This window comes from Myiozetetes cayanensis, unplaced genomic scaffold, assembly GCF_022539395.1.
Source record: "Myiozetetes cayanensis isolate MyiCay16 unplaced genomic scaffold, myiCay2020 scf4, whole genome shotgun sequence".
Classification (NCBI taxonomy): Eukaryota; Metazoa; Chordata; class Aves; order Passeriformes; family Tyrannidae; genus Myiozetetes; species Myiozetetes cayanensis.
The window spans coordinates 66,942,242-66,969,960 of record NW_026087631.1 but is presented as its reverse complement, the minus strand read 5'-3'; the positions used below and the strand labels follow the sequence as shown (position 1 = coordinate 66,969,960).

The window sequence follows — 27,719 nt, the reverse complement described above, 5'->3', positions numbered from 1 at the left end:
GGTAAAAATTAATTCCAGCCCTTCCATCAAAAGGAAGACAGCAAGGAACCCAAGAGTTATAATGAACTCTAATGGGATTTTTAGAGGCCAGTGGAATACCATTTTTAGGAATACCAATGTCATGATTGGACAATGAGCTTCCAAGGAGTTTCAGCCTCTTGAAAATATCTAATCTGTTTTCTAGAGTGATTGGAGATCTTAAAATGGTTTATAAACTTCATTATTTAAATTCAAATAGGTAAGATAACTGTGGTATCTGGAAACAGAAATGTTGTATGTAATTTTGGGCTGCAATGACAGTTGCTATGATATTTTCCAGTAAGGTAAATGGTCTGTTTGGTGGAACCTAGATAAATCAGTGTTCAGGGTTGTGTTAAAATTATGGGTGTCCTATATGGGTTTCTCTAATAGTATTGTAGACTATGAAGTGAGAAGGATTTCCTGATTGACAGAACAACATTTTCTATTGCTGGGTTTTTATCATTCTAGCAATCAAGTTGCATGCATAATTCTGTCTACAATGTGGAAGATTTTCAAATTTTTTAACAATTTTTACTGGAAAAGATAATTTATGTACTTAGAAAGGATCAACTTTATGGATTAAACCCCATGACTTGGAAAAACTCTGACCATTTAGCCAAGGTCAGCCAGGAGATCTGTATGTGTTCGAGGAGTCACATTCTGTTATCAGAGTCCTTCTTATGGACACCAATTTCACAGGGCTACCCAAAATTCAGGTTTTTTATAAGTGATCCTTGCATTTTCTTGGGAAATATACCATTCTGTTTGGGCTCAGTCCAGAACAAATTATGTAGGTACAATGGAAACACGGTTATCCCATTTCCAAGAGAAATTTTATCTGCACTACTCTATAACGCTTTTGCCTAACTTCAAAGTTCAGATGTTACTTTGTAAATGCAGAATTAATTTTCTTGATTGCTAATCCATCACCACTAAGTATGATGCATATGGTATCAAACATAGGTATTTCTGCTATCATTAATTGTGGCACATTGTCACAACCGATAAGGAAATGCAATATGAGAACAAGAAAACAGTCGCTGGATTTGGCAGCTTACCCTTGTTTTCCTAGTCACCATGGCAGGTACCAACTGAAACCCTTAACTCAGGAGGGTGACTATGTGAATAAACGAGGAAGAGAAACTCAGGACTTGGAGAGCATCAATCATTCAGCTGTGTTGTCTCACACTCAGTTTGCAGTGCTGTTGTTCAGTGAAAGATAAAGATGAATAGGTCTGGAGGAGGAGGGGTGTCTGTAAAATATCCCAGTGCTTGGGAGAAAAGGCAAAACTTCTGGCCCTGAGAATTTTTTTCTAGAGAAAAAGAAGAGACAGTAACACAGAGGGAGGGAGAAGGAAATTAATATGTGCTTGATAAAAGAGAAATCAAACAAAGAACTGTGGTTTAAATGGTAGGTAAAGTACAGCTGAAGTGATAAGTATCATATGATGAACAGGAAAAGAAATTAACAAAACATAAGTTAGCAGGGTTGAAAATACCTAGGTCCAAACCCAACAGCAGGTAGAAATATTTGGGTCAGGAGGAAGAGAATGAACTCTTTTCATTTTTGAGAAAGTAAGTCCTAACATAAAGTGCTAGGGAGGTTCTTGGGAAAAAAAAATGTATTTTTCTGTTTCATTTTGGTTTATGGAGAGAGAATAGAGTCACTGAAATAGCTGTGAATTACAGATTAAATCATTTTATTATTAAATATAAAAAAAGTCAAGGGAGATAGATCCTTTTGAGATTGTATGGATGTTCCCCAGAGTATCTCCATAATATGGCAAGTTTATGTAAGCAGGGAGATAAGGAGGTGAATCTTGTATTTTAAAACTAGGAGAAACTATTATGGTTATCTTTGCTGACCCCCAGTGTAATGCAGACCTAGAACAGCAGAATCATTTCTTCATTAGATGAAGAACTAATGTTAAAAATTTTTGGACAGTGTTGCAGCCCACATTGCCCCATATGGAGGGTCCCGTTAATTCATCTAGGCATCCCAAAATGCTGTTGAAATATTCTCCAGCCCCCTGGTTGGAGTAAAAAAAAAAAAAAGTTTCTTTGAAACTGCCTAACCCTACTCATTTATTGCAAACCTGTGAGCTGAATGTTGCACAACTCAGTAGCACAATGTAGATTTTTTTTAAATGATTTTACATTACTACTACCTTTACTATTAAGGGAAACTTAAGAAACAGACTCTAGATTAGGTTACTTTCTTTTCTCCTGAATTTACTAGATGATAGGTTTCCAAAGATTATATTACAATTTAGAAATGAGACAAGGGACTGGCCTGGCTTTCCCAACTTACTGTCAATTTAGATATTTTTTTTCCTCTGTTTAGCTTTCCTCTTTATTTTTTCTTTCTAAATGTGATCTTCCTATTAAATGAATTCCTGACTTTTCAGTAAAAACCAGGAATAGACTAGCAAAATGCTTGTTTCCATTCCACACTGAACTCTGTTCTTCAATCCTTCACTTCTCAGGTCTATATGTTGAAGGGGCAACTTGCAGGTCTCTGCATTGGTATATTTCCCACTCTCCTCATAGGACCTCTGCTTCTTATTTCTCTGTTGGTTAATGCTAAACTATTTTGCTATTGCAAATCATTCGTGCTCATCCTTCTGTAACTTTATGAATCTTCAGCTGCTTCATATATCTTAATTTAACTGAGATAAAAATAGGTGTTCTGGGATCAGGAGGTAAAATAGATGCTATAAGAGTGCTGTAATAATAATAATGTAATAATAAAACAGCCATCAGAGTAACAACAAACAGTGGTAAGATTGATAAGTGATTACTATCCCTTTCACTATTTAAATGACACTAAATAGATACAAAATGACATAATAAACATAAGATACATTATATTATGCATTACATACCTTTTTTTCTGGAATATTCGTAATTCAAGCATTCTAAAACATAAACTTATTTTAAAATGCATTCATATGTTTGTTTGTATATATAAGTACATATATACAGACATAAACACCTTCTCAGAATCACAGAATCATTTGGTTATGAAGGGACCTTAAAGATCATCTAGTTCCAGTTTTAACTAGGTTAGACCTACTTCAGAAACAAAACTACACATTTAAATAGCACTAAATTTATTCAGGTCACCTTTTAAAATCCAACCTTATTTTCTGGATCTTTCACATACATTCAGAAGCAGATAAACCTCTTTAGATCCTTTACTAAGATCAGGAAGATATCCAACATATGCATGCCCTGTTTCCTTGTGATGCATTCTGCTCCACGGTGAAATTTGTTATCGAGGGTGCCAATGTAGTACATGTTTCAACTAGTTTTAAACAGGAATAGTTTGCAAAGTCTGGCACTAAGAGCAATACTGGAAAGTAACCAGGAAATCGCAAACAAAGTGCATTTTCTTTAATTCAGTTTTGCTTAAAGCTGGATGAAAAGATGACCACAAAGAAGAAGAAGGAGCTAGTAAAGCGCTTCTGTGCTGCTTTGTGTAGCTAAATTAATGTTGCTACACATAGCATGATGTAAGGGTACTTTCATATACATTTAAATTTAGAGACCAGAGGGGCCATGGTGTCCTTAATCTGAATAAATTGCTGCGTATGTGAAGGACTCAGTAAAGTGATAAACTCAGGGCAAGACAGGGAAGCCGCTTCTGGGGTGAAATGACCAACAGCAATTTGAGGGCCTGGTCCTTTTTTGAAATAGATGTGAGTCTTTTCATTCATTGACTTCTGCAGGTTTGGATCAAGCTAACAGCAGGGAAGCATAATTTAGCTGGCTGAACGTGCGGAAAGAAATTCAGGGGGAAGGAATTCACTGAGCCTTGCTGGCATGTGGCCATGGGCTCTCGAAGTGACCCACTGCCCCCCACCCTGCCCTGGCTCTCACAGAAAGATGAATAGAAATGATCACAGGAGGCCAAGGCCACAATTTTTGAATGACCCTGTAAAGCAACCCTTCCACCAGCCTCATATGTCATGCACATGCAGCGGTAAAAACAATGCAGATACACACCAAAACAGGCTTTTGTGTAAATCCAGTATTATTGTAGTGTACAAAAAAAGGTAATTTGGAGGAAAGTACCATTTTTAATGCATACTAATTAAAGTGGGAAATTACCAAACATGAATTCACTTACCACTTCATTTACCATGTTACATTATAGATCTGGTAACCTTTATATTCAATAATAAAATCCATGACTAATTCCTAAAATAAACTCTGAAAACAAAGCAGTTATTTGCTGAAATCTAGCATATGCCAGGGAATCGAATTAATAGAAACAGTTTCCAAATTATTTTGGAACATATTAAATCCTGTGAGCCTGATCCACATCTGGTGTAAATTGGCATCTTCCTTGTGACTTTAAATGAGTTAATACCACAAGGGATTTGGCTTTATGCTTTTTTCCCTTTAATTCTATGCCTTTTTGTTCCTTTTTTTTTTTTTTAATTGTTTGCTGGGTTCTCTGTTGGTTTCTTTTTTCTTTTTTTTTTTTTGCGTTTTGTTTGTTTGTTTGTTTGTTTGTTTTGTTCTGCTTCAAAACAAACATATTTCAATCTCTCGAAAAGCCCACACATAGCTGAATGGTAGGGTGTTAAAATAGAGAATTTTTGGTCTTCTCTTATATACTACATGCACAGTAGAACAAGGGCCTGTAACACGTTCTTCCTAATTCTGTGCAAGTCCATGTTAGATTTTTGTCAAAGTTATGAGTGCATGAAGAGGGATTTTATAATTCTTCACCTCCTGAGTGAATTTGTCCCTTGCCTGTTTTACAAGGATTAAACTTCTTGCAAGGATTAAATGCTTTCCCCTTACTGCAACTGAAGGGTAAGGGGGATGTTTTGATTCTACCCTACCTGTTGTCTCACTTCTCTCACCTCCGCTGTGCGCACAAGTCCCTTCCTTTCCCTTTGGAGTACCCATCAAATACATTTCTTGAATTGCAAATAAATTCCAAGTGTGTTTGGCATAGGGTAGAAAGCACAAAGAAAATGACAAAATAAGACAAATTGTAAACAAATGTGACAAGCTGAATAGAAAATGAGAAAAACAGGTGCAAAGCTGGCATGGCCTTGCATGAATATTACTCACAGCAGAGCTGAGAAAATGTCTGATTCACCTCCTTCCATTCCACTCCCCCTCCTTTTTCATTCTTTTTTTTCCCACTAGACCTGAAAGCTGTCTAGCTCGCTTGTCAGCTAAGGTTGTGTCCAGTGTTTGTATGCTGCATAAACTTTGTTTTTCCAGAAGGAAACCCAGGTTTTTAGATCCCACACATCAACAAAGCTGAGCAAAGGTTTGCTGGGAGAAAAAACAAGTGCTTTGCAGTGTCCTCCCAGCATAGTTCCCAGCTATGTGCAGCTCCCTTAGTCTTCAAAGCCTGATATTACCAGCCTGATAGGACAACCCTAGGAGAAGGAGAGCACTGGAGACTTAAAAACGTCACTGAATATTCTCCTGCCTTTTTCAGGTAAAATGTTCCTTGATGGTTCTAGATTCTAACTCACCTCCTCTGGACTTAAACATGGGGATGTGCTGATGTTTTCCATTTTAGGGGGATTTTTTTCCCCACTAAGTACTTTCTTTCACTCACAAGAAGATCATTTCATGCCTAAATTTTAATTGCATAGTTACTGCTGATGGTAGCATTTATATATATATTTCATTCTTCTACTGTCATCACTTCATGCAGTATTTGATGATCTTCCACTGTATTGTATTAGTTTCCTGTTGTCATTGTCTACATGAGTAAGGCAAATACCTATTTGAAATACATACTTCTAATAATAATATTTTCAGAAATTTAGTACAGCTAAAAATGGACGATGGAAAAGAACAAGTTGAAGTAATTTTCTGGGTGATTGACTCATTGTGTGAGGGTTCTCTTCAGTCATTACAGCATTGCACATAGATGGAAAAGGGGAAAGAATGAGCTTTGCACCTAAACAGCTCTATATAAAGTAAATAAAAACATTTTGTAGACAAGTTGCTACTCAAACTTTCACTGTGTAAAGTCTCCAGAAATTTATTGTGGAATCTTGTGGTCTTATGAACATGTACTTTATGTATATTTTTAGAGTGCCACTGGAGACAGACTTCCATTCCCAATCTGTAAAGAATTCACCTGGCAGCAGTATTCTGTGTGGAAACAAAAATCACTGACTAAAAATATTCCCATTTCAAAGGCCACTTTGAATAAATGTTTCCATGCTATGCCTATGCCATGCTTTGCACAATGATCTAGGCTTACAATGGCAGCATTGCTATTATTAAATCATATTATTTTTTCTAGCAACTTTCACACATTCATGTTCTATTATCAGTATTTCTTGTGCTGAACACTCCTAATTGCATCAGCTTCTGTGTGGAGACTAATCTTAAGAGTTAATATATCTCATTTCTGGAGTCCAACAAACACTGTAAAAAATCCTATGTGAATTTCTACCTGGATTAATTCTCTGACACTCAATTTTCTGTGAACGTTCAAGACACTGAATTTTCCTGCCAGGAATGTGTTTATCAAACACTTATTACTTCTAGCAGTGGTAGTTTTAAAGATGCAAATATTTTCAGTAAGATATGCTTGCCTTTTTTACCAGTCAAGAAGAATGTATTAAGATTATGAAATTTCTCTGACCAATTGCAAGTAAGCACCCTGTTTAAACAGCAGGAAAAAAAAAATCGTCACAGTATTTCCACAGACTCGATAATAATAATAATAATAAAAAGAAAAGGCAGAAAATCTGTCAGATAGCAAATAAATCTGAGAAGGCTGTGATCTGCTGGGAAGTAGAAGGAAGCTAATTTGTCAGATAAATGATTTGTTGTGAATTGTACTGTTATCTCTATTCAAGGGGAATGAGCCTTGATTCTGGAAGGTGCCCAGCCAGTTCTGCCAGTTTCTAAACAGTCTCAGGGCCCATTGTGGGAGAGAGAATATCCATTTCTTTCACATACAGACTGGTTTTTTTATGAGATGTAGTACAATGTCCAGGAAAAGAAACCTACATGCCGTTCCCACCCCACCATGGGTCTGCTTCATGACCTTGGGCAAAACACTTATCCTCTCTGGACAGCAATTCCTCCATCTGAAAATTGGGCATGATACTATATTTTTAAAGCTCTTTCGGACCCAGGATGAAAAATGCTAGACGTTGTGATTATTATTATATTTCACTGCTGACATCTATTACTGAGTATGTATTTCACAATGACAGCTATCACAGTATGTATATTTCTATAATGACAACTATCACAGCACGTATATTTCTGGGCTGACAACTACCATATTAGAGCGTGTATATTTTTGGAATTAAAGCTATAACAGCACACATTGTTCTAAAACTATAGTACTAATTGCCATATACTTTTCACAAATACACACTGTGTTATTATATGTCATCAAGTTGCACTTCTTGTTTCATTTTAGATATATATAATATAGGTGTACATAAAGTGTAATACATAATCCGTGTTGTTTGACATCCACAAAATTGCCCTATCCTAATAAAGCATCTTGTACAAAGCAATCTCTGGTAACAATGTGTAGAAATGCATTTACTATGAAAGACTTTTAATGGCTAACAAGTCAGTATGGCAGTATCAATGAAATCTTTTTCAGCATATATTAGAGAGTAAAACATTGCAATCTGCTCTTCATACTGATATGCAATATGTAAAGGAAATGCCAAGATCAGTCAAAATCTAAAGTTTCTTTCATGTTTTCTTGCCAAAATCTTTATATATATATATATAAAAAAGAATATTTATTATTTAATCAGAAGAAGAAATCACATCCCTGTAAAATAGAAAGAAAAAAAGGAATTGTTCTCTCCTAGCAGTGCAGTTCACAGGAGGATTGTATACAGCTGATTGCTCGATAAAATGCTTGCCATTTTTCAAATTTAAAATTGCTCATAAGCTGTTATGCACTTTGAGTAATTTTTAAATACGTAACAGTGGAAATGTTTATTTAAAATTCTTAAAATTGTAAGTTACATATTTCAACATAACTTAGTAATTCAATTCACTTGATAACATTTCATGTGTAAGAAAGACTAAACTGAAATACAGGAGTATGTCCTTACATCATGGAAAAGCTCAGAGCTGAAGCTCATTTTGGATCCTTGTTTAGAGCTTAATGAACATCTACAGTGTCTAAAATGCAGGTGGGTAAACTTTCAAATTTAACTAGAAACATTTATTAAAGTTAGGCTGACGTTCCTGTTTCCTTGAGCCCCTAAAATTAGATTAAGGAGTCAGGGGAAAAAAACAAAAAAACAAAACTACTAATGAAATTCATAATTTGTTCTTTTTTATATTGAAAATCTTCAGTTATCTAAAAGTGTGGGGGGAAAAATGTAAATTTTAAGCTTCAGTTATTTCACTCAGTTTAAACATTGATTCTTTGGTCTTTTAGTTCTGCAGAACAAACTAATTTCATGTCAAGGACTTTCAAAAGGGAGCATCTTCCAATCACTTAAGCTACTAATGTCAGTTTCTTTAGCTGTAGTAAGACCAAAATCTCCTTGCAAACTATGGTATTAATTGCTAGTCACTTGATAGTTATTTTTTCCTGTGACCTCCATTGTCTGAGACAACACCACTTCAATGCAATTCGACCTCATGTCCAAGTGAGTGCTGTGCCAGGACCGAGGCTTTCCAGCCTGTGTCCTGAAAGAGTCTACACACAGCTGTGGTTACCACCTCTTTGTGAACCTATAAAGGAGCTTGTTACCTCTAGTAAACATCTTTAATAGCTGTGTGGAACTAGGTTATCTCTTCACACTTGTGCCAGTTGATACTTGCTGGTCACAGGGCAGCACTGCCGTTTGGGGTTGTGTTTGTTTGTGTGCAGCATCATCACTCCCAGTGATATGCTCCCAACGCTGCCTCTTTAATATGAAAACCAATATAATTAACCAAATGACTGCCTTCTGTTTACAGATGTGGTAAAAAACAAAGCAAAAACCAACAACAACAACAACAACAAAAAACCCACAGTAAAAATTGGCTGAATTGTGAAGAATAGTATTACCCTCTGTTGTACCCATAAGAAAAACATGTTTCACCCAAGGCACAGCCTTGTACTTATTAGTATTAGTTCCAGAACCACTGCTAAGTCAAGTATTTTGAGATGCTAGTCCATGAATAATAATGCCAGAGAAGTACAATAATTAATAGAACATGAGGATATTCCCTAAAGAGCATGAGTAGCATTGCAAGAGGTATGCATGCCTGTCCTTTGAAATTTGTCTGCTACGGCCTCTTGAACTTTGATTTTGAAAGGTGGGGAAGAGGTAAAATGAATTACACTTCATTAGCAACGTTGAGTAAGATGGAGCCCCCTCTTCCCCGGAGAAACAGCCTTTAATTGTTAAATTCCCAGAATTCCCCCGTGCACATCAAGCTGGATTCACTCTCGTGCTCTGACTGAGTGCAGGTGATGGTTTTCATTAGCCATTCTTTCTCTTGACCCTGATGTCATCATTGTTATTGTTATTTATTAATTTAAGGGGCCTCATTCTCCCCTGGATTGCAGGCTTTTCACGCAAAACTCGTAACCACTAAGCAAATATTAGCATAAGGGTAGCAAAACAAACTTTTCAAGAATATTTTGTATCAATTTATCACTGATGGACTGACATCCCTGGAGGCTCAGGTCTGCTTAGTCTGCTAGCAATTACAACAGAAACAAGTTCCCATCGCGCACACCTCTTACCATTCTGACTCTAACCTTGACCTGGAAGGGGCATTTTCTAGGGGTGAGAGGATGTCTTAGACTATTCATTACTTTTCATGCCTTTTTAGACAGGTGGAGGAAAATCATTCAGTTAGTGATGATCTTAGCAAGCAATAGTACATTAGCCAAAATGAAGAGTAATTTAGGATAGCAGGACAAAGCAGCGCAGACAGCAAAGTAATGAATTTCATGCTCTCCTTCACCCACTGGGGTATGGAGTTTGGAGATGCTCAATCACTCATCAGATTTAAGAGGGGCTTTATTTATAATTTCTTCCTAGGCTTTTGTATCATCCTGGGCAGACAAAGATGAAATGAAGCTTCCTGAGGGACTTTGTTGTTGTTTTGGTTTTTTTGGGGGGTATTTGTGGTTTTTGTTTTGTTTATTTTTAACTTTTTGTTTGTTTAGTTGGAGTGGGGTTTTTTATGATTTGCTTTTTATTGGGCTGGGTATGTGGGGTTTTTTGTTTGTTGGTTGGTTTTGGGGGGTTTTCTTTGTTGGGGTTTCTTTTGGGTTTATGTTTTGTTTGGGGTGTGTTGTTGTTGTTATATTTTTGTTTGTTTGTTTCCAACAAGAGAAAATAACAGTTTTATATACCTTTCTCTCAGTTACTGCAGTGGATGGTGCATAAGTGAGGGGTGCATTCCTCGGCCTCTTTTGCTTTCTGTTTATTCTACTCTTTGTAACGGCTCTGGGAAAGCCTCCATGCAAAACTGAAATAAATCTAAACCATTTAAGGGCAGTTCTAATAATGACCTATGCAAGCTCTTGCAAGAAAGAAGAAATGAAAGGAAGAAGTGTGTTGTCTCTTGCGTTTCTTTCTTTGGTCTTTTGTTTCTGAGTTTTGTGCCCTAAGATGTGCATGTCCTAATTCTCAGTGTGCAAAGCCATCTGCACACAGCTCTGTCAAGGAGGCATCTTATGAGTAATCTCAAAGTCCTAGAGAAGCTAACACACCTTTCTAAGGTTTATGCAGTAGGAAGCAGCACTGCTGATGCCATTTACTCTCAAATTCTTTTATTCACGAATATACTCTGGAGTCTTTACATGGTGTGATGGTATGAGAGGCTATTAAGGTTTCCCTTCCAAACAGCTTAATGGAGAATTCACTCTGACTTACCTCAGTACTGACTGTACATTCAGTTCAGTTTAGTTTAGCTGCAGCTAAACTACATTTACATAGTATAGCAAATGTAGAGAGATTTGCATCCATGGTGCACCTTCCATGGCACTGAGAATTCTACTAAAATCCTTACAAAGAAAAAAAGGTAAATGTATTAAAATTTTGGTGTGGAGCCATCTCTACCTTGCCAGTTGTCTGATTGCCCACATCTAGCTGAGTCCAGGACAATACTCAGACTTCTATTGTAAGCTGTTTTAATTGCTCTGAAAGGGAACCATTCAAATCCAAGACAGTTAAGAAATGATTGCTACTTTTCTTGGTTGTTGTTTTGTGTGTGTGTGTGAATGTTGTGCAACGCAGATTGATTAAAACCAAAAAAAATACTCCAAATGTCTTTCTCTTTTTCATAAGTTTCCTACAGCTTGGGATGGTACCAAGAAGCACTGAACAATGAGCTGTATGGTTAAAAGAAGTAAAATTCCCATTTTACCCATGTAGGAAATAGAAAACATTAACATTTGGATTTGAATGTGCCCAGGCTGCTCCAGCAGCTTGGCAACCACAAATATCATGCTGCCTAGAGAATCAGAGACCATGGAAAATAATTGTAAAGATAAGTACTTGGTGCAAAGAAGGGTTATGTGGAAACAAGAGTGAAGAAATCTACATTAGGAGACCAGCTGTGCATTAGGTGTATAATACAATAGAGAATGACATAAATTACCATAGCAAACAAATGGACACTTAAGAAGCAGCACATAGGGGAATATGTATAAAAGAAAGACTGGGATTAGGGGCAGTGTTTGCTTTGTCACTTCTTCCTTGTGGAGCATTCTTATTTTAAAAACAAACAAGCAAACAAATGAAAAAAAAAACCAACAAAAAAAAAAAAACCAATCCCTCAACACACACAATTCCTAAAAAAAAAAAAAAAAAAAAGCCCCATCTCAGGGTTTGTGGGGTTTTTTTTGAGTCCTATATTCTTTACCTCAGATTCTTCTATCATGTGGTAGGTGGTTGTTTGTTTGTTTGTTTTTGTTTGTTTGTTTTTGTCAGTACAGGGAAAAGTGTGGTATTGCTGAAGTCAGTGTGTCAGTGCAAACAGCCCTAGACCCTGACACTGCGGGGCGGTGGTAGGGGGGGGAAAAACCTCAGTATTTTAATCTGGAGGCATTTAAAGCCTGGAGGGACTTTTAAATTATTGTTGAATTCTATCAAATCCTAACACACAAAATGGGGATGGTTTAGACAAATCTTTCTGGGCCAGATTAAGGAATTTGTAGAATCAAATACTGGTAGGTATGTGTTGAGATTTACAGTGCCACTTAAATAGAGCATAAATAGGAATAAACATATATGTCTTTTTAAAAGCAGAGTAAATATATTTGTATACTTAGATAATTAACAGTTAGCTTTTATCAAGCTTTACACATGTACAATGGTGTCTGCACCTTAGGTAATCTTCCTTTACAGCCAGTGAACAGAATTATGTGCTTCACAGCATGTTTTAGAACCTTGCTTTAAAATGAGAGGAATCATGCCTTGGATGTGATTACTTCTCTCCATTTACTATAGAGAGAGTATGCAGTGACTAGCTCAGATGAAAATGTCTGCTCTGTGTATATCTATTTAAAGTCCAATGAATCACACCTGAAACCCTGAATTCACACTACTCTTAAGTCCTTTGAATTCTTTATATTAAAATACAAACCACTGCCTTGCTGCCAGCTCTACTGTGTATGTTGTGCAAGACCGATTGGTATCCTCCTCCTTATTCACTGGTCTCATATCCTCCCTTTCTTGAGAAAAGAATGAAAAAAGGATGAATGACATCTGTTAGCAATCAATGGTCAGGGTGTACTTTGAATGCAAGATGTTGGGACACCCTGTGCTAGCCCAGATTAACATTCCCTGTGAATTGAAAACATTATAAGCTGTGAAATGTTGCCATTTGCTTGAAAGTTAGATTGCCGCTTCCGTGAATATTTGTTTCAGGGGGATTCTGGAAAAACTGTAATAAAATAGGTTGTGATAAAATCTGTTTAAACAACTTTTCAAATTGTGTCATTAGAGTTCCCTTTCATTAAACCCGAATTTTCTGGTGGAGAAGAGAATATGATCTGGTGGCTGAGATTCATTCTGAAGAAGGAAAATTATTTGAAAATGCCTAAGAATCCATAACAATTACCTAACATAACATATAGCAGACAAAAGAAAACCAAACCAAAACGAAACCTGAGAGTGTATCAGAGGTAATTTTCACAGCCTGTGATCACACTGCAGTTGGGGGTTTTTTGTTGCCTTTTTTTTTTTAATATAATTTTGTGAAAGGGGAATTTTTCTATAGCTAGAAAACGGGTAAAGCCACATGTACAATGCCTCATACATGAATTTTTTTGAAGCAAACAGGCTGAAACCTCTCATATTTGACTTGTCCATTCACTCTAGCAGTTTAGCTAATAGTTCATTCCAGTTCCTTTAAAAAAAAAAGTTTTATAGAGTACCTGCTTTAAAATTGCAATATAAATGCAAATAGACTGACATCAAGAATCCCTTGATTAAATACTACAGAAAAGTAGCAATAGAAGAAAAATTCATTTTTTAAACAGTTTTTAACTCCAGTAATACTATCTTAACTAAAAGACATAAAACAAATCCAAATTTAAATTCAAATAACCCTGATAATCCAACTCGAGGTGGAAAAATGAAAAAAAAACACAAAAAAACCCCAAAACCAAAAAACCCTAAACAACTGGTCAAAAAACCCCACAAAACTCAAAACCAAAAAAAAAAAATCCAGCAAACAAAAAAACAAACAACCCCAACCAAACCAATCAAACAAATCAGAAAACCAACCCCCTAACCATGTGAAATACATTTTCTTTAAGCTCCTCAGGGCCAAAGAGAATAATAACTACAGTAGATAAATAGAGGATGGCTGTTTCTCAAGTAGTACAGAATAGTAGTCGATATTGTAAGCTGACCAGGTGAAATGGGAAAAGGAGCTTTCCATAGTGGCTCCTATCCCTATTTAAAGGGCACAAAGTCACAACTAAGATCTATGTTTTTAAGACAAAATATTTCAATTTTACAGAATTTTTTTCTCCTGAAAAATTAAAAAGGTAGAAAATCACGTTATCAAGAGAGATTCTGAAGTCAATGTCGGACCCAAAAGGCAAAGTCCTTAAATCTCCATTGCGTATCATACCTGCGAGGATTTATGACTTGGGATGAACAGTCCTGTAGTCTATCAGAAGGAAAGGAATAAATGGAATCAAAGCCAAGTTTGTGCAAGGAAGAGGGAGGGAGTGAGAAACATTATTAAAGCAAACAACAATGGAAACCTGTGAGAAATCTGGGCAGTGTTACGGGTAAAATGATTAAGTCCCTTCCAGAATCAAACACTGTTCTCTTCTCATTCAAATTGAAATGCTTAGTCGGTGGGACACGGGTCTTAGAGTTTTATCTCTGTAAGCCAAAATAAGCTAAAGACTTGAGAGAGCACCTAAAAAAACACTGTCCTGTAAGAACTGGAGGACAGATCAATCTGGGATGCTCTTTGGGGAAGCTGCCCCCTCAGTGATAACGACAGTGAGGAATTCCAGCTTCCGGAATGTGCAGGGCTCTAAAAGTACTAGCTCTCAACCCTAGAAAACTTATTCATCGCTGCTTTTTGCTCTATGACAGCCTCAGCCAACCAGTCATCCATCAACATGTGGCTCTCCATATGTCTTTCTGCACATCTATTCCTATATAAACACTTGTTGAGATGGAAGAGTAGACAGATATCTGTGTGAGAGCAAGGGTCAGTAGCTGGACTGCTTGCATATGTTTATGCAGATGTTCCCCTATTCTTCCATCTCTACAAGCATCTCTGACTATTTGATTGACCTTTGTGGTCACTGAATATTCATTTTCTTAGAACTTCAGTGACATTTTAGACAGCTCAGATATCCAGAATACAACACTCTACAGTCAACTTGTTATATTTTGAAGATGCAGCTGAATCCTTATGGTCTAAAAAAATAACATTGTAAGACACAAAATAAAGCAGAGAGTTCTTTTTTTAGTTCTCCCCCCACACACACCCCATAACTTTCAAAATCCTTTTCTCTAAGGAAATATATTGGTAGACTACTTCTTTTGAGAGCAGTCATGATTTACATGACCTCCAGATCCATTAGTTAAGAAAGTCATTTACCTGTAAGAAGAAAATAAGCAAGATATTTGCAGCTGTGCATTTGGGAACCAGTGTCTATTTCACTGGTTTAGGTTGAGATAGAGTATATTGCCCCATAGCTGCTTGTATGGGGTTATGCTTTGTATTTGTGATGGAAACTGTTGTTAACAGAGGTGTTTTATTTGTTGCTGGACAGAGACAACATCAAGGTCTTTTCTAATTAGGCCACACAAGAACCTGGGAGGTGGCAGAGGTGGGACAGGACAGTGTGACAAATGTTTGAACCTTTCATTTTCAGCCTGCCAACTTGCAAATGCCCAACAAGTGTCAGCAGACTATGATTTAATAACAAATGTATGCTTTTCTGGCATGGAGCTCACACATCTGACACTGGGGATCCAACAGGATGGCTATGACTGAAACCTGCCGAAGCAATATGTCTACGAGCAGTACCCAAAGCTGAGCACCAGATGCCTCTGTCAGCTTTAGAAACCCCTGCATCATATCCCTTTTAACCTTACTACCCTATGGAATAACTACTTAGTGTACTAAATCTGCTAAGCAAGGACTTTGCAATTCCAATCCAATATAAATGAATAAATATCTGACTGCTAAATGAATAATCTCTCATACATTAAACCAGTAAGCCAAAAAAGTCATTATAATGTATGCATTTAAATTATAATATACAAATATACAAAAGGGAAGATAGACATCCATTGAGACCAGAGAATTGATTACATGGTTAACAAGTGGAATATTTATAGGTCATTATTCATATTAATACTAATAGTTCTTTTGTGCTGCTTTCCTCCATTCTATTGTAAGACACAATGAAGTCAGTGGCTTCATTTCCCTTCAATAACCCACCCCCTACCTCAAATTTACCCTTGAATCCACCATTCTACTTTCTCCTGAATAACCTTGCCTAATATAGTTTCAATTTAAAAACTAAGTGTTAAGCTGGGAAATGGATAAAAGAGGAAACCACTACATATAAGCATGAAAGTTCACTGTGCATTATTAACAGTCATAATAGTACTTTGCATTTAATTCCCTTCCTGTAAGGGGATTAAAACATTTCTAATTATTAATCAGTATTAAACAGTTTATAATTACCTCTGCAAGAAGGTAATTATTAATACACCCATTTTGCAGATAATCTAAACCACAAAATAACTGTGTAAGTTTGCCAAAATGGCACTAAAAAAAAGACCCAAAAAGCAAAAGAAGAAAGGTTATGTGTCCTATCCCTTGCTCCTGTTCTAACTCATGTAGTAACTGTTTTTGGGAAGAGAGATTCTGCCTACAAGCTGCCAAGCACTAAAACAGAGGAAACTCTTTTGAAAGTCATGTCAGTTTAACTCTAAGTATGAAAATTTGACATTACATAGTACAAAAATAAACAAAGAAACAACAAAAGTAACATCAAACCACCACACACATCACACCCTGTACTAGGCATTTCTGCTTAGCAGTCATGTCTATTGAAAAAGCAGTTAAAAAAAAAAAAATTGTTAAGCTAAAGATTTGTCATTCCCAAGCTACACTCTGGTCTTTATAACACTTCTCTTAAATAACAATAACTTGAAGAGTTCAACGCAGCCTTTATCTCAGATGTATAAGCATTTTTTATTTTTAGATCATACTCTCTCTCCCCAGTTATGAATAAGTGAAAGGAAACCCAATAAATATCTTGTGTGATTTGTTTGGGGTTTTTTTAACACAGGTTATGTTTCTACACCCAAACAGTAATTTTAAAATATACTGTTTAAATCTCTAAATCCTAACACGTGTGATGCAGGTTTCCCACCTCACTGATCTAAGAGTGAAAATTGCAGAAGTAGCAGTTGTAAGATGGTTTGCATTTTCATTTCCTCCATTAAAAGAAAAAACTAATATCTTTCTCAAATGCATAGGTGCATTTAGCACAGGGGTCATAACTTCAGTGAAGTAAGCAGAGCTTCTCTGATTTATACCTGAAGTATATCCCAGGTATCAAGTGTGCAACATTTAAGGCAAATTAGCTTAAAAACTTTGGACTTTGGCTTATGTGCGTCTTTTTCCATTTGGAGTCTCATAGATGGGGAAACTAAGGGCAACTTCTGTCTATTACCTTAACACCAGCACAATTCTATTAATTCCAGAGAACAGACCAAGCAATGAAAAATAAAAATAATAATTAGAATGAAGATGAAAAAAAGCAAAAATAAGACAAAGAAAGAAAGAAAAATGAAAAAAAAGAAAAGGAAAAGAAAAAGGAAAAGGTAAAAAAAACTAAAAAGAAAATCTACATTACAAGAGGAAAGATAATTTTCATTAATATATTGGACCTCTGTTTACAGGAATTTTACAGATCTGTCCAGACTCACATCTGTTTATGATGTAGATAACTCACTTTTCTGACCTTAATTCTTCCTGTGTAATGTTGGAAATGACACCACATCCCTCCACCTGGATCTTGTGAGCCTTAAATCCTAAGTTTTGCAAGGCTATTGGAGATTTTCTGAAACAGTCCTAAGAGCAGTGGCTGGGTACAGCACAGAGGTCTCAAAAAAAAAAAAAAAAAAGGAGACTGGGGTTCTTCAGCCTGAAGAAAAAGAGGCTCACGGGAGACCTTCTTGCTGCCTACAACTGCCTGAAAGGAGGCTGTAGCCAGGTTTACTCCCAGGTAGCAGATGATGGGAAGAGAAGAAATGGCCTTAAGGTGCAGTTTTGAGTTAAATGTAAAGTAAAAATTCCTCACCGAAAGGGTGGGCATTGGAACAGACTGGCCAGGGAAGTGGTGGAGTCAGCACCCCTGGAGCTGTAGATGTGGCACTTGGGGACATGGTTCAGTGTTGGACTTGGTAATACTGGATTAATGCTGGTTGGACTTGATCTTAAAGGTCTTTTCTGACCTAAATGATTCTATGATTCTGTGGAAGTGGCTTAAATCTACACATTTTCCTGATGCTAAGTAACTAATAAATCAGTGTGTGTTGCTTTGAAACTCACAAATCACTCTACACTTATTTATTCCCTTTGTTACTGAGTCCGAGTATTCTGTCAGTAAAATCACAGTGCCTAAAAAGCCGAAATGTGGACAGACAGAAACCTAAATGCCCAGGAAAGAACAAAAGGACATTTTGCAGTATTCCTGGTGAGCAAGGTTAATGCTGTCTTCAAAAAGTTAGGGGAAGTAATATAATTTTTTTTTTTTAGTGGAGTCTCTCATATCTCATTAGCAATATCTTATCTGATTAGCACATTAGCAACATTCCTTTGTATTGCATTAGCATTCATATCATATCAGAATATATTGTTGCTAATACTATGTTACAGTCGTATCATATTAGTGACTTTCATATCAGATTACTGAGAGAGGATACTAATAAGACATTCCGATTCAATTAGTAAGGTAACAGAATTCCCTTCTTTCCAAGTCACTTCCAGCTTTGCTCCTAAATATAAGCTGATGATATGCATCAGTGGAGTAATCCTTTTACCATCTCAAAAGAACTTCGCCCTTCAGAAACCATGTCTGTAAAAAGAAAGAATTGGAAATTGAGTCCTGTATTCCTGCCTTGCTAAACTCTGTGATCTTTCCAGTTCCAGGGTTGCTGAAGGAAAGAGAAAACTCTCTCATTAGGTACACAGCTCTGTTGCCTTGGCTGACAGATAGTGCTGTTTCCTGGGGTGTGTGTTGGGGGGGATAGATCAGCACTTTGCAGGACAAAGCGTTCAGCTGGTGTGTTAAAACTAACCTAGAAAGACAGATTTGTTAATTTTAGACTTCCTTCCTACTTGAAAAATTCAATTTAGTAAAGTTTTACTGAATAATATGACGAGTTTCGTTAATCTAAATTCTGAGATTTTGAAAATACTTTGCCTTCATAAGTACTGATAGACTCTCAGCACAACTGTTTAGACCAAAACCGGCTCAGAAATGCAGTTTGAAGAGGAGGAATGTGCTTTGGTAAAAAAGCATATACCTAGGATTCAAGTAGACGAATGGATTCCTAGAAGTAAGATTGCTAATGTTGTTATTACCTTCAGTTTATCTGTGTTCACCACAGGCATTAATTTACTGTAAGCAAAGTGGGACTTTGGAAACTGCTTCTTCTCCATCTTTCCCCATTAGCTGGCCTTACAGGAAGTGATTCCAGCATTATGACGCTGGAGTAGTTGTGTTCCTGTATAACCCTCTTCACCTTTTACTGTGACAGTTGCACCTACGTGAGGTTTTGCTAATCCTACCTAAAAGGTGCCAACTTTCCTCCAGAGGAAAAGTGATTTCCATCGACTGAGGTTATGGTGCTACATTCAAATAAAAGTATTCCCCAGGTGTTTGTTCAGCTCCAGGGACATATCTGCTGTTCTTGGTAGCTGAAAGTCATGGCTGTGTACCTTTGAAGGCTTTCCATCAAGGGCTCAAGTCTGTGAGCATCATCTATGATATGTCTGACAGTCAGTAAGGAGACACTATAAACCAAACATATCTTTTACATCATCTGTGAAGTAGATTATGATTTACAGCACCTCCCTGCTTGAAAGCAATGGTGAAATGTATGAGTGAAATCTTAGCTAACTTTCTTTCGGTGTAAATATACTGCCCATGGTGATTATCAACCTCATGAAGTGAATTACATAGACAATGTACCAAACTGAGTAGCATCTCTGCTTAACTTTCTGCAAATTAAAGTGATATTTATTAAAAGGTTCTCAGACCTATTCCTGATGTACTATGGCATCATCATTGTTCCGGTGATAAGCTCTTGCCAGAGACATTGTAAATCATCAGTGGAAGTTATCTGAGTTTTATCTGTTGTGAGCTGCATAAGGCAGTCAGGAGCTGAACATGCACTGGATTTGATTATACTAGAATAATACATTTGGACTCTACCTTTTATTAATATTGGCAGTATTAAGTATTGAGTAATATAGACTTGGAAATGTCAACTAAAATAAAATTGCTGTAGTTCTTGTTAATTATATTGTTATAACTATTTCACCTATGGTTTCTTCATCCACCTTCACTGCATCTGAGATTCTTCAGATTGTTTGGATATTCCATCAGAAAATTGGCCAAATTCATGCAAAACAAATGTCTTTCAGCTGAGATTTTTAACCATAGGGCTGCAGCCATCTCTTTTTTGCTTCTTTCTTTTCCTCCTACTGGATGCTGAATTATTTTTTGCATAGTGCTCACCTTCTACAGAAATAGTGTGTCATAATTTAAAATGTCCAATAATCCATTGCTTAAGTCAACTCCTTAGAGTATTATTAGTTGAATTATCTCAACATGAATACTACTCAAAATTTATTATTTTTAAGTAAATGAGTGCTCAATTACTAAAGTACAGCACAAGAGGTCTCAAAAAAAACAAAAACAAAACCAAAAACAAACCCACCACAAAAAAGGAGAAAATAGTTCAATTTCCCTTTACTTTTCTGATTGGTAGACTCCTGACAACAGCCAGTGCACTGCAACAACCTACATTTTTCCCAGCATTAGGGACGCTCATGTGGGGTCATGGAGTTCAGTTTAGCTGCCCATATTTAGGTGTTCAAAGCCAGCCTATCCAAAGATATCCATACTGACCTGGAAGAAGACTCCTACACAACAGCTAAGCCAACCTGGAGCAGCATCTGCGGAAAAAATGCATGAGCTGTGGGCCTATGACATAGGCCTGAATAGCTACCTAAGTCAAGCCCCTGCAGTTTTTTCAGCTAAAAATCCTAGAGTTTGCATTGACTGGACCTCCATTAGCTTAGATACTGATTTCCTCCATAGTATCTATATCTGTCAGCAGATGTCTTCCCAGAGGATGAAATGGAAAGGACTTATATATTCATTTCCATTGTGTGGACATAATCAATAGAAAATAGATTTTTTTTTTTAATCAGTAATTGTAGTAATACCCAATGTTTATGCTATATCTGCAAAATATTGTAGATTGCAAATCATCTGTATCATCAAAGTTTTAACCTAAAAATAGTGTAGCAGTGCTATGAGTTTATTGAGCACTTAAGAACTGAATGTGAGGCCTGACTACTGACATAATTATACAGTGATGAATAGAAAAATAATATGCTAGTCCAATAAATGAACTCTTTACAATACATTTTCAGTTTTGAAACTGCTAATGTCAGCAAAATCAGAATTTATGACTGTTTGTCACAGAAGATCACAAAATAATCACAGAGATTGCTCTCTATTTGAATGAATATTCATTAAAAAAACATTATTTGCATATCCATAGTAATTATATTCTTCTAAAGTTAAATTTTCCCCAAAAGGCTTATTGGAGGGTGGAGGATAATTTCCTTATAGTATAAAATGTTATAGACTTAGGTTAGATAACTGCCCTAATTTCAGCTATCCATTGGTGGCTATAATTCCATGGAGAACTTGGTAATGAGTAAATTTGTTAATTCCTCCTACAAAACAGACTCCATTTGCATTAAGAACTGATGTCTGGAATCCTTTTGCACTGGAAGTATTATATCAATGTCCTTATTAGCTGCTAAGAGATGTAACCAACTAAATGAGCTAAAAGTAATGTTTAGAATATATTTCAAAAGGCAAAAAGAATATATTACTGTCTCTGCCATATGAGATTTGGAACTTCTGGGAAGTAAGTCCTTAAAAAAGAAAAAAGAAAAAAAAAACCAGAAAAGAAAAGAATAGCTGAGGAAAAAATACCCCAATCAACTGTTATTATTTTAATTTAGAAAAAAACCCCACAATAATAAAAAAGTCTATACTTTAGTTTAAATTCCCCTCAGAAAACCATTTCTCTTTTATTGTTCATTTCATTTTTAACTGAAGCTCCTGCTTAATAGCAGATGCTGTTTTCAATGTGAAGACAGGGGAAAAAAAAAGAATTGTGAAAATTCATCCTCAATAAAATAAAATAAAATTAAAAATTCATTACTTGTTTGTTTGATGTAGCTTCATTACAACCTTTACTAGGATGTCCACAAAGCTGTTTGCAATACAAATATAATGTAAAAATTCAATGGCTATTTTCAGTATTTTTCCATAAAAATAAAGCATGACTGCCTGCAATATGTATGTTGTATATACAAGACTTCATTATTTTCCCTGTATGTCAATACTAAAACTATGAACATACTTTAGAAAGGGGAGACACCAGCAAGAAAAATGTTGTTAGTGTCAGAACTTCTTGCTGCAATTTTCAAAAAGTCACTATACTCCATAGGAATCACTAATAAAATTTCTATATGAATTCACTATATTTTTCTTTGAAATCACTCTGCTAAATACCACCTTCACATATTCTGAAGTTTTGTAAATTCATTGTAAAGACTATTGGCAGACTTACATTGCCCTGGAAAGTATGACATCAGCATTTGGCACAAAGCTCTGGTCTTTCTGAGGTCACCTCTACCTTCTTTTTGCGAATTATGTGACCTTTATATTACTTTCTTCCCTTGCTCTGTTCTGTGCTGGTGAATGTTCAGCTCTGTATTGCCTTTGTGATCTATGTCAAGGAAAAAAGTTTGCTCCTGGGTAATCAGGAACTGGTTTGTGACTATATTATTCCTAAAATCCAGATTGAAGGATCATCACCAAAGAAAATAGTTGGATTAGTAAGGTTTGGAGACAGCACATGTGCAGTAGGGACAATCAAGGAACAGAGTGAGTGGAGAAAACCAAACTAGTAAAGTGGGTACTAGAAATTCTAAAACATTTTTTGAGAATGTTGCAAGTTGATGTTTTAATGTCATATTTTACTACATTCTCATGAATTCGCATCCACCTGTTTTTAGAGGCAGCATTTCTTTTGTCAGTAAAATTCTCAATGCTTTAGCCTTTTGAGCCTCTGAAACTAAGAAGTTTTGAATTCATTATGTTAAGTCTGATGACAATTTTCTGAAAAACTGCAGTAACTACTGTGTTTTTAGGGTGAGAAACTTAGACTTATTTATTTGTTTATATATAAAGACAGGGTTCTATTATTATTATTTACCTTATCTGTTGATTTTGAAGTAGTTTCTCTATGGTATGGAAATTATTCAGGATAAAAGAATTGTAAAACATCTAAGTTATATAAATATGTATGGAGGGATACAAGCTGTTTGTATGCACAATAGGATGACAATAAAAGCAATCTGTAAGCTTCTTCCAAAAGTGATCTCTTATAACCACCCACTGTTTAGTCATTTTGTAATAATGTGATGGATGAAAATGTTTTGAAACTGAAATACCAAAGAGATCTGCTCAAATTGCATCTGCAGATGACAAAATAATGCTGGAAATATATAGATAATAAGGTGTCCGTTCAATACGTCTAAGCACCAATACCCTGGAGAAGCAGAACTTGTAAACATGATGGTAGCAACATCCTATAGTATGATGTTGGTGTATCCCACAGCTAGTGATAGTTTTGTTTAGTTTAGACTAAAGATCTAGACATAGGTTCCTGGACCAGTTACAGGAAAAACTGGGAATTTTTAGTACTTTTTTCACTGTTAAATCCTGAGAAAGATTCTTTAGTCATAGCTATAGACCTGGAGATCACAGAATGAATCATAGACTGGCTTAGATAGGAAGGACCTTAAAGATTATCTAGTTCCCATCTCCCTGCCATGGACAGGGACAACTTCCACTAGACCAGCTTGCTTTCAGCCCCATCCAACCTGGCCTTGAACACTTCCAGGAATGAGGCAACCACAGCTTCACTGAGTAACCTGTGTCAGCGCCTCACCATCTTCACACTAAAGAATTTCTTCCTAATCAAAACCTAACTTCTTTTAGTTTAAAACCATCCTCCAGCCTTGCTCTGTCACTCTCTGCCAGTGTAAAAAGTCCCTCTCCCTCCTTTTTATAAGCTCCCTTTAGGTACTGGAAGGTACTTTAAAGTCTCCCCAGAGCCTTCTCTCCTGCAGGACGAACAACCCCAACTCTGTCCACCTTTCTCCACAGGAAAGGTGCTCCACCACTGTGATCTGAAATGTATAAGGAGCACCTGTGAGTTTTGTCAGACTAGATACTTACTTTCTGCAGCTTTGTGTTATCACTTTTCCTGAGAGGTAATGTGGAATGATATAAAAAACTACCATTTTGATTTGATCATGTGTTGAAGCCACCTTGCATTCACTTTAAAGAGTGGCCCCAAATGTCTCCAGGTGAGTGCTGTTAACTCAAGGAGGCTTAACCTGATTTAAAGCACCATGGAAAGAAATATAATCAATGTATTAATGTAGGAGGCTGGAATGAGGGGAATCTTTAGATTCCCAAAGTTAAACTTCTGAACTGAATTGTTATAACTGTAATCAAAATTTTTCATTAGGTCTCTTATATTAATTAAAGGAAACAAAAACCAAAAAAAAAAAAAAAAAAAAAAAACCACACAAAACCAAAACAAATCAAACAAACAAAAAAGCACAACAAACCCCAAAACAACTAACCATGCAAAAAAACCACTCCATGAGAACCAAAACAAAACAAAACCAAAACCCACAAGAAAACTCTGAAAATCAAAACTACAGAAGACTTTAAAAATGGAACTGACTTCTTTTATATATCCAGATACTCTGGAGAGGATGTAATCAGTGCTACATCTTTTTAGTGGGCAGCTACTGTGACCTCATACACCTCATGGTACATGAGCTCAGCTCATATACCACAGGATCAGAAAATGCCTGCATTTTCTGTAAGTACTTTGGCCCATGGGATGTACAAACTTTTAGTCAGAGTTTAAAGGTATAAAGCAAACACTGTTTTAAGTTCTACAGTACACAACCATGGCTAAAATGTAATTAGTAAAAAATGCTAGGCAAGAGCGTTGTGTGACCAGAACTATTCAATCAGAAAGTGCTGATTGAACATATATAATCACAATCAAAGCCTTTATTTAAATAGGGGTTACAGTCCTAATAAAACACAAAGGGAAATAGGGGCAGAGGGCTTCTAGACAGGTAATGAAAGAAAAAATTAAACTCATCCAATTACATCTGGGGAAAAATCCATTACCTATAACAGTGAGAGGACAGCCCCAGGAAAATTCAGATGCAAAACTAATAATGAAGGCGCAGTGTCCTTTCAACAGATTCTAAATGAGCTCTAATTTTCTTACATCCACCATTCCCAAACTATATAAATTTCAACTAAGCAGAAAAAAAGTGACATGCTAGCACAATTGTTATTCCAAACAGGCACAGCTGCTTGCTCACCTTAATTAGACCTAATCCCAAAAGGGAACCAATCTTTCCCTATTTTCTTCGATGAGCTCACCTGATTTACCTCAACTTTTCTTTTCTAATAGGTTTTGCCCTAACCTTTCAGCTATTGTCGTTTCAGAAATTCTAATGGGAACTGAAGAGCTGCAGCTCCCTTGTGCCAAACTGTTTTATCCTTTTTTTTTTTTTTTTTTTCTTTAAGTGAGTTTTTCCCAAATGTCAAAATCTTACTGAGGTGAAGAAGCATTTTGAGATGTGATGGGATGGGGTGGGAGAAGCTAAGAATAAAGAGAGGGGGGAAAAGTTGGACGTGGTGTGTGATTTTTTAAATCTTATTTTCTAAGATTCTGGGTCAAATCAGGAGCTTGCCTCCAACAAAACCCCTAGGAATGTGGGGATTGCAGAAAAGACAAAGGCTTGCATGGTCTGACCCCTGGGTGCTGTGGCAATGCACAGTATCTTGGTGTCTGTGTCAGTGATGGTTATGGGAACAGAGTTTCAATACCCACAGAGGTGAGTCTAATATAGGGATCTGCTTATGTCCTATTTTTGTTGACCTCCACAGCAAGCTGGGTAATCATATCAGAAGAATGTAACTTTGTCATTAGTACTTCAGATGAGAAAGGGTGTTCAGAAAAACAGAGCGAGGTCCTGAAGGTCTTTCATTGTCAGAGCGTTCACTTTCCCAGCTTCATCTAATCCCAAGGTTTTCCATCAAAAGTGGCAACAAAGACACACTCATTTTTCACAAGAGATGTCAGAGTTTATACTGTGGAAACATTGATAAAGAATTGTGCTACAAAGAGTTTTTAAAACCACAACACAAGTCAGAGAAAAAAGTTTCCTAGTAACACAAATCAGCCTGTTACAATTACTATCAGGATACTTTTCAACTCACTGCATTTTGCACTTTCAAATGAAAGCTACATTAGTTGGCTATAAATCCACTTGTAAATACAGTCTCTTCTCTAGCTATCAAGATACATGCTCAAAATGTGTTTTAAGAAAACATCTTCACATTTCAGTACTGCTCGTATGCCACACCCCCACCCCCACCAGGCTGAGTTTAAACTTGAATTTGCTTTGTCTAGATTTGGGCATGTGAGGTCAACTCATTTGGAACCGATGAAGATAGTCATGAATAAGAAATTAAAGGACCTAAAAGTATTTCTAAGGGCCAGATCTGTGTATATACACAGCCTGACCCTTGCCAAGAGATCACTTCAGTGTTCCTGAGTCCATGTTAACTCATGGTCATTTGATTTCAGAGCAAGTGCTTTAATTTAAAACACTTATTGCAACTGAGAGATGAGAAAAATAACAGTATCTGAATAGCTTCTCCTTTGAATTAATATGTAAGCAATTAAATATACCTACCTGTTCAACATAACTACTGAAATATATTTTACCTGTTCAATGTACCTCTAAGTTCATTATAAATAAGAAAACACTGACGTTTCCTTTTAAAAGATTTTCATTATGTAACTTTTGCACAAATAATTCAGTGTAATGAACTTAAACAGCACAGAAAATTTTTTGTAATGCAAAAATGCATTAATTTTTGGCTTTCTTTTAATATACCAAGTACCTTTCTAAATACTCATTTCTTTTCCTTCTGAGCGATAAAGGGGCAAGTAGTCAATGAAGAATAAAGGGAAGAGTAAAGAAGGAAAAAACCCCATAACTATTTGAGTTTAATAAAAATTTTAACAGTTATGAAATAGTAGAAATGAAAACACATTATTACAGAAAACACACAGATGTTCAACTACTATGGTCAGATATTATATTAGTTCTTGTACAAATCCATTCCTAAGGACTGATTCTCATGTTCTATTTCCAGTGTTCTTCAAAACCTCTGGAAGAAGAAAATCACCTACTGTTATGTCTGTTGAAAGGATCGTTGATGCTCATTGTAGGGGTAAACATTTGGTACCTTCCTTTCTTTATCTTGTCACAGCTCTATAAGCTGAAATCTGTATATTATTTCCCAAACTTTTGGAGTTTATTATTTTCAAAAATTATGTTATGAAAACAAAATGGCAAGAGAAAAATAAGGACCTTTTTTTTCTGTTTTGCTTTGTTTGCTTGTTTGCTTATTTGTTTCCTTTTACCCCGGAGATATCAAGTGTCCAGTCCTTTACATCTCTTGACTACTCCTAAAGGGACATTAAGACCACAGTCTTTGAGAGAAAGCGACAAAAGGAAACATCCAGAAGAGAGCTAGCAAAAGCAACAAGAATTCATTTGTGAATTGCAACGTTGGTGATACTGACTCTTCAAATGGGAAATTTTTACCTGAATATTCACATCGTCTAAACTTCACATTATCTTCTTTGATGGTCCAGTCCCTTAGATTGACTGCTGTGGTATGGCCTGGTTCCTTCAATTCTTTAAATCCTTTTCTGAGTGTAGAAGCAGAGCTAAAGAACTTTCTCCTCTGCAAGGGGGGAGGTGAAGTC

At 36.3% G+C, this 27,719-nt stretch overlaps 1 long non-coding RNA gene across 1 annotated transcript in view; it reads left to right on the top strand.

Moving 5' to 3' along the window:
- LOC126647437 (uncharacterized) overlaps nucleotides 1-27,179 on the top strand; it is a 40,625-nt gene extending 13,446 nt beyond the window's left edge. Inside the window, exon 3 of the long non-coding RNA XR_007630599.1 lies at nucleotides 27,101-27,179. This is a non-coding gene — a long non-coding RNA (uncharacterized LOC126647437). The remainder of the gene's footprint in view (nucleotides 1-27,100) is intronic.
- Nucleotides 27,180-27,719: the final 540 nt, after the last annotated feature.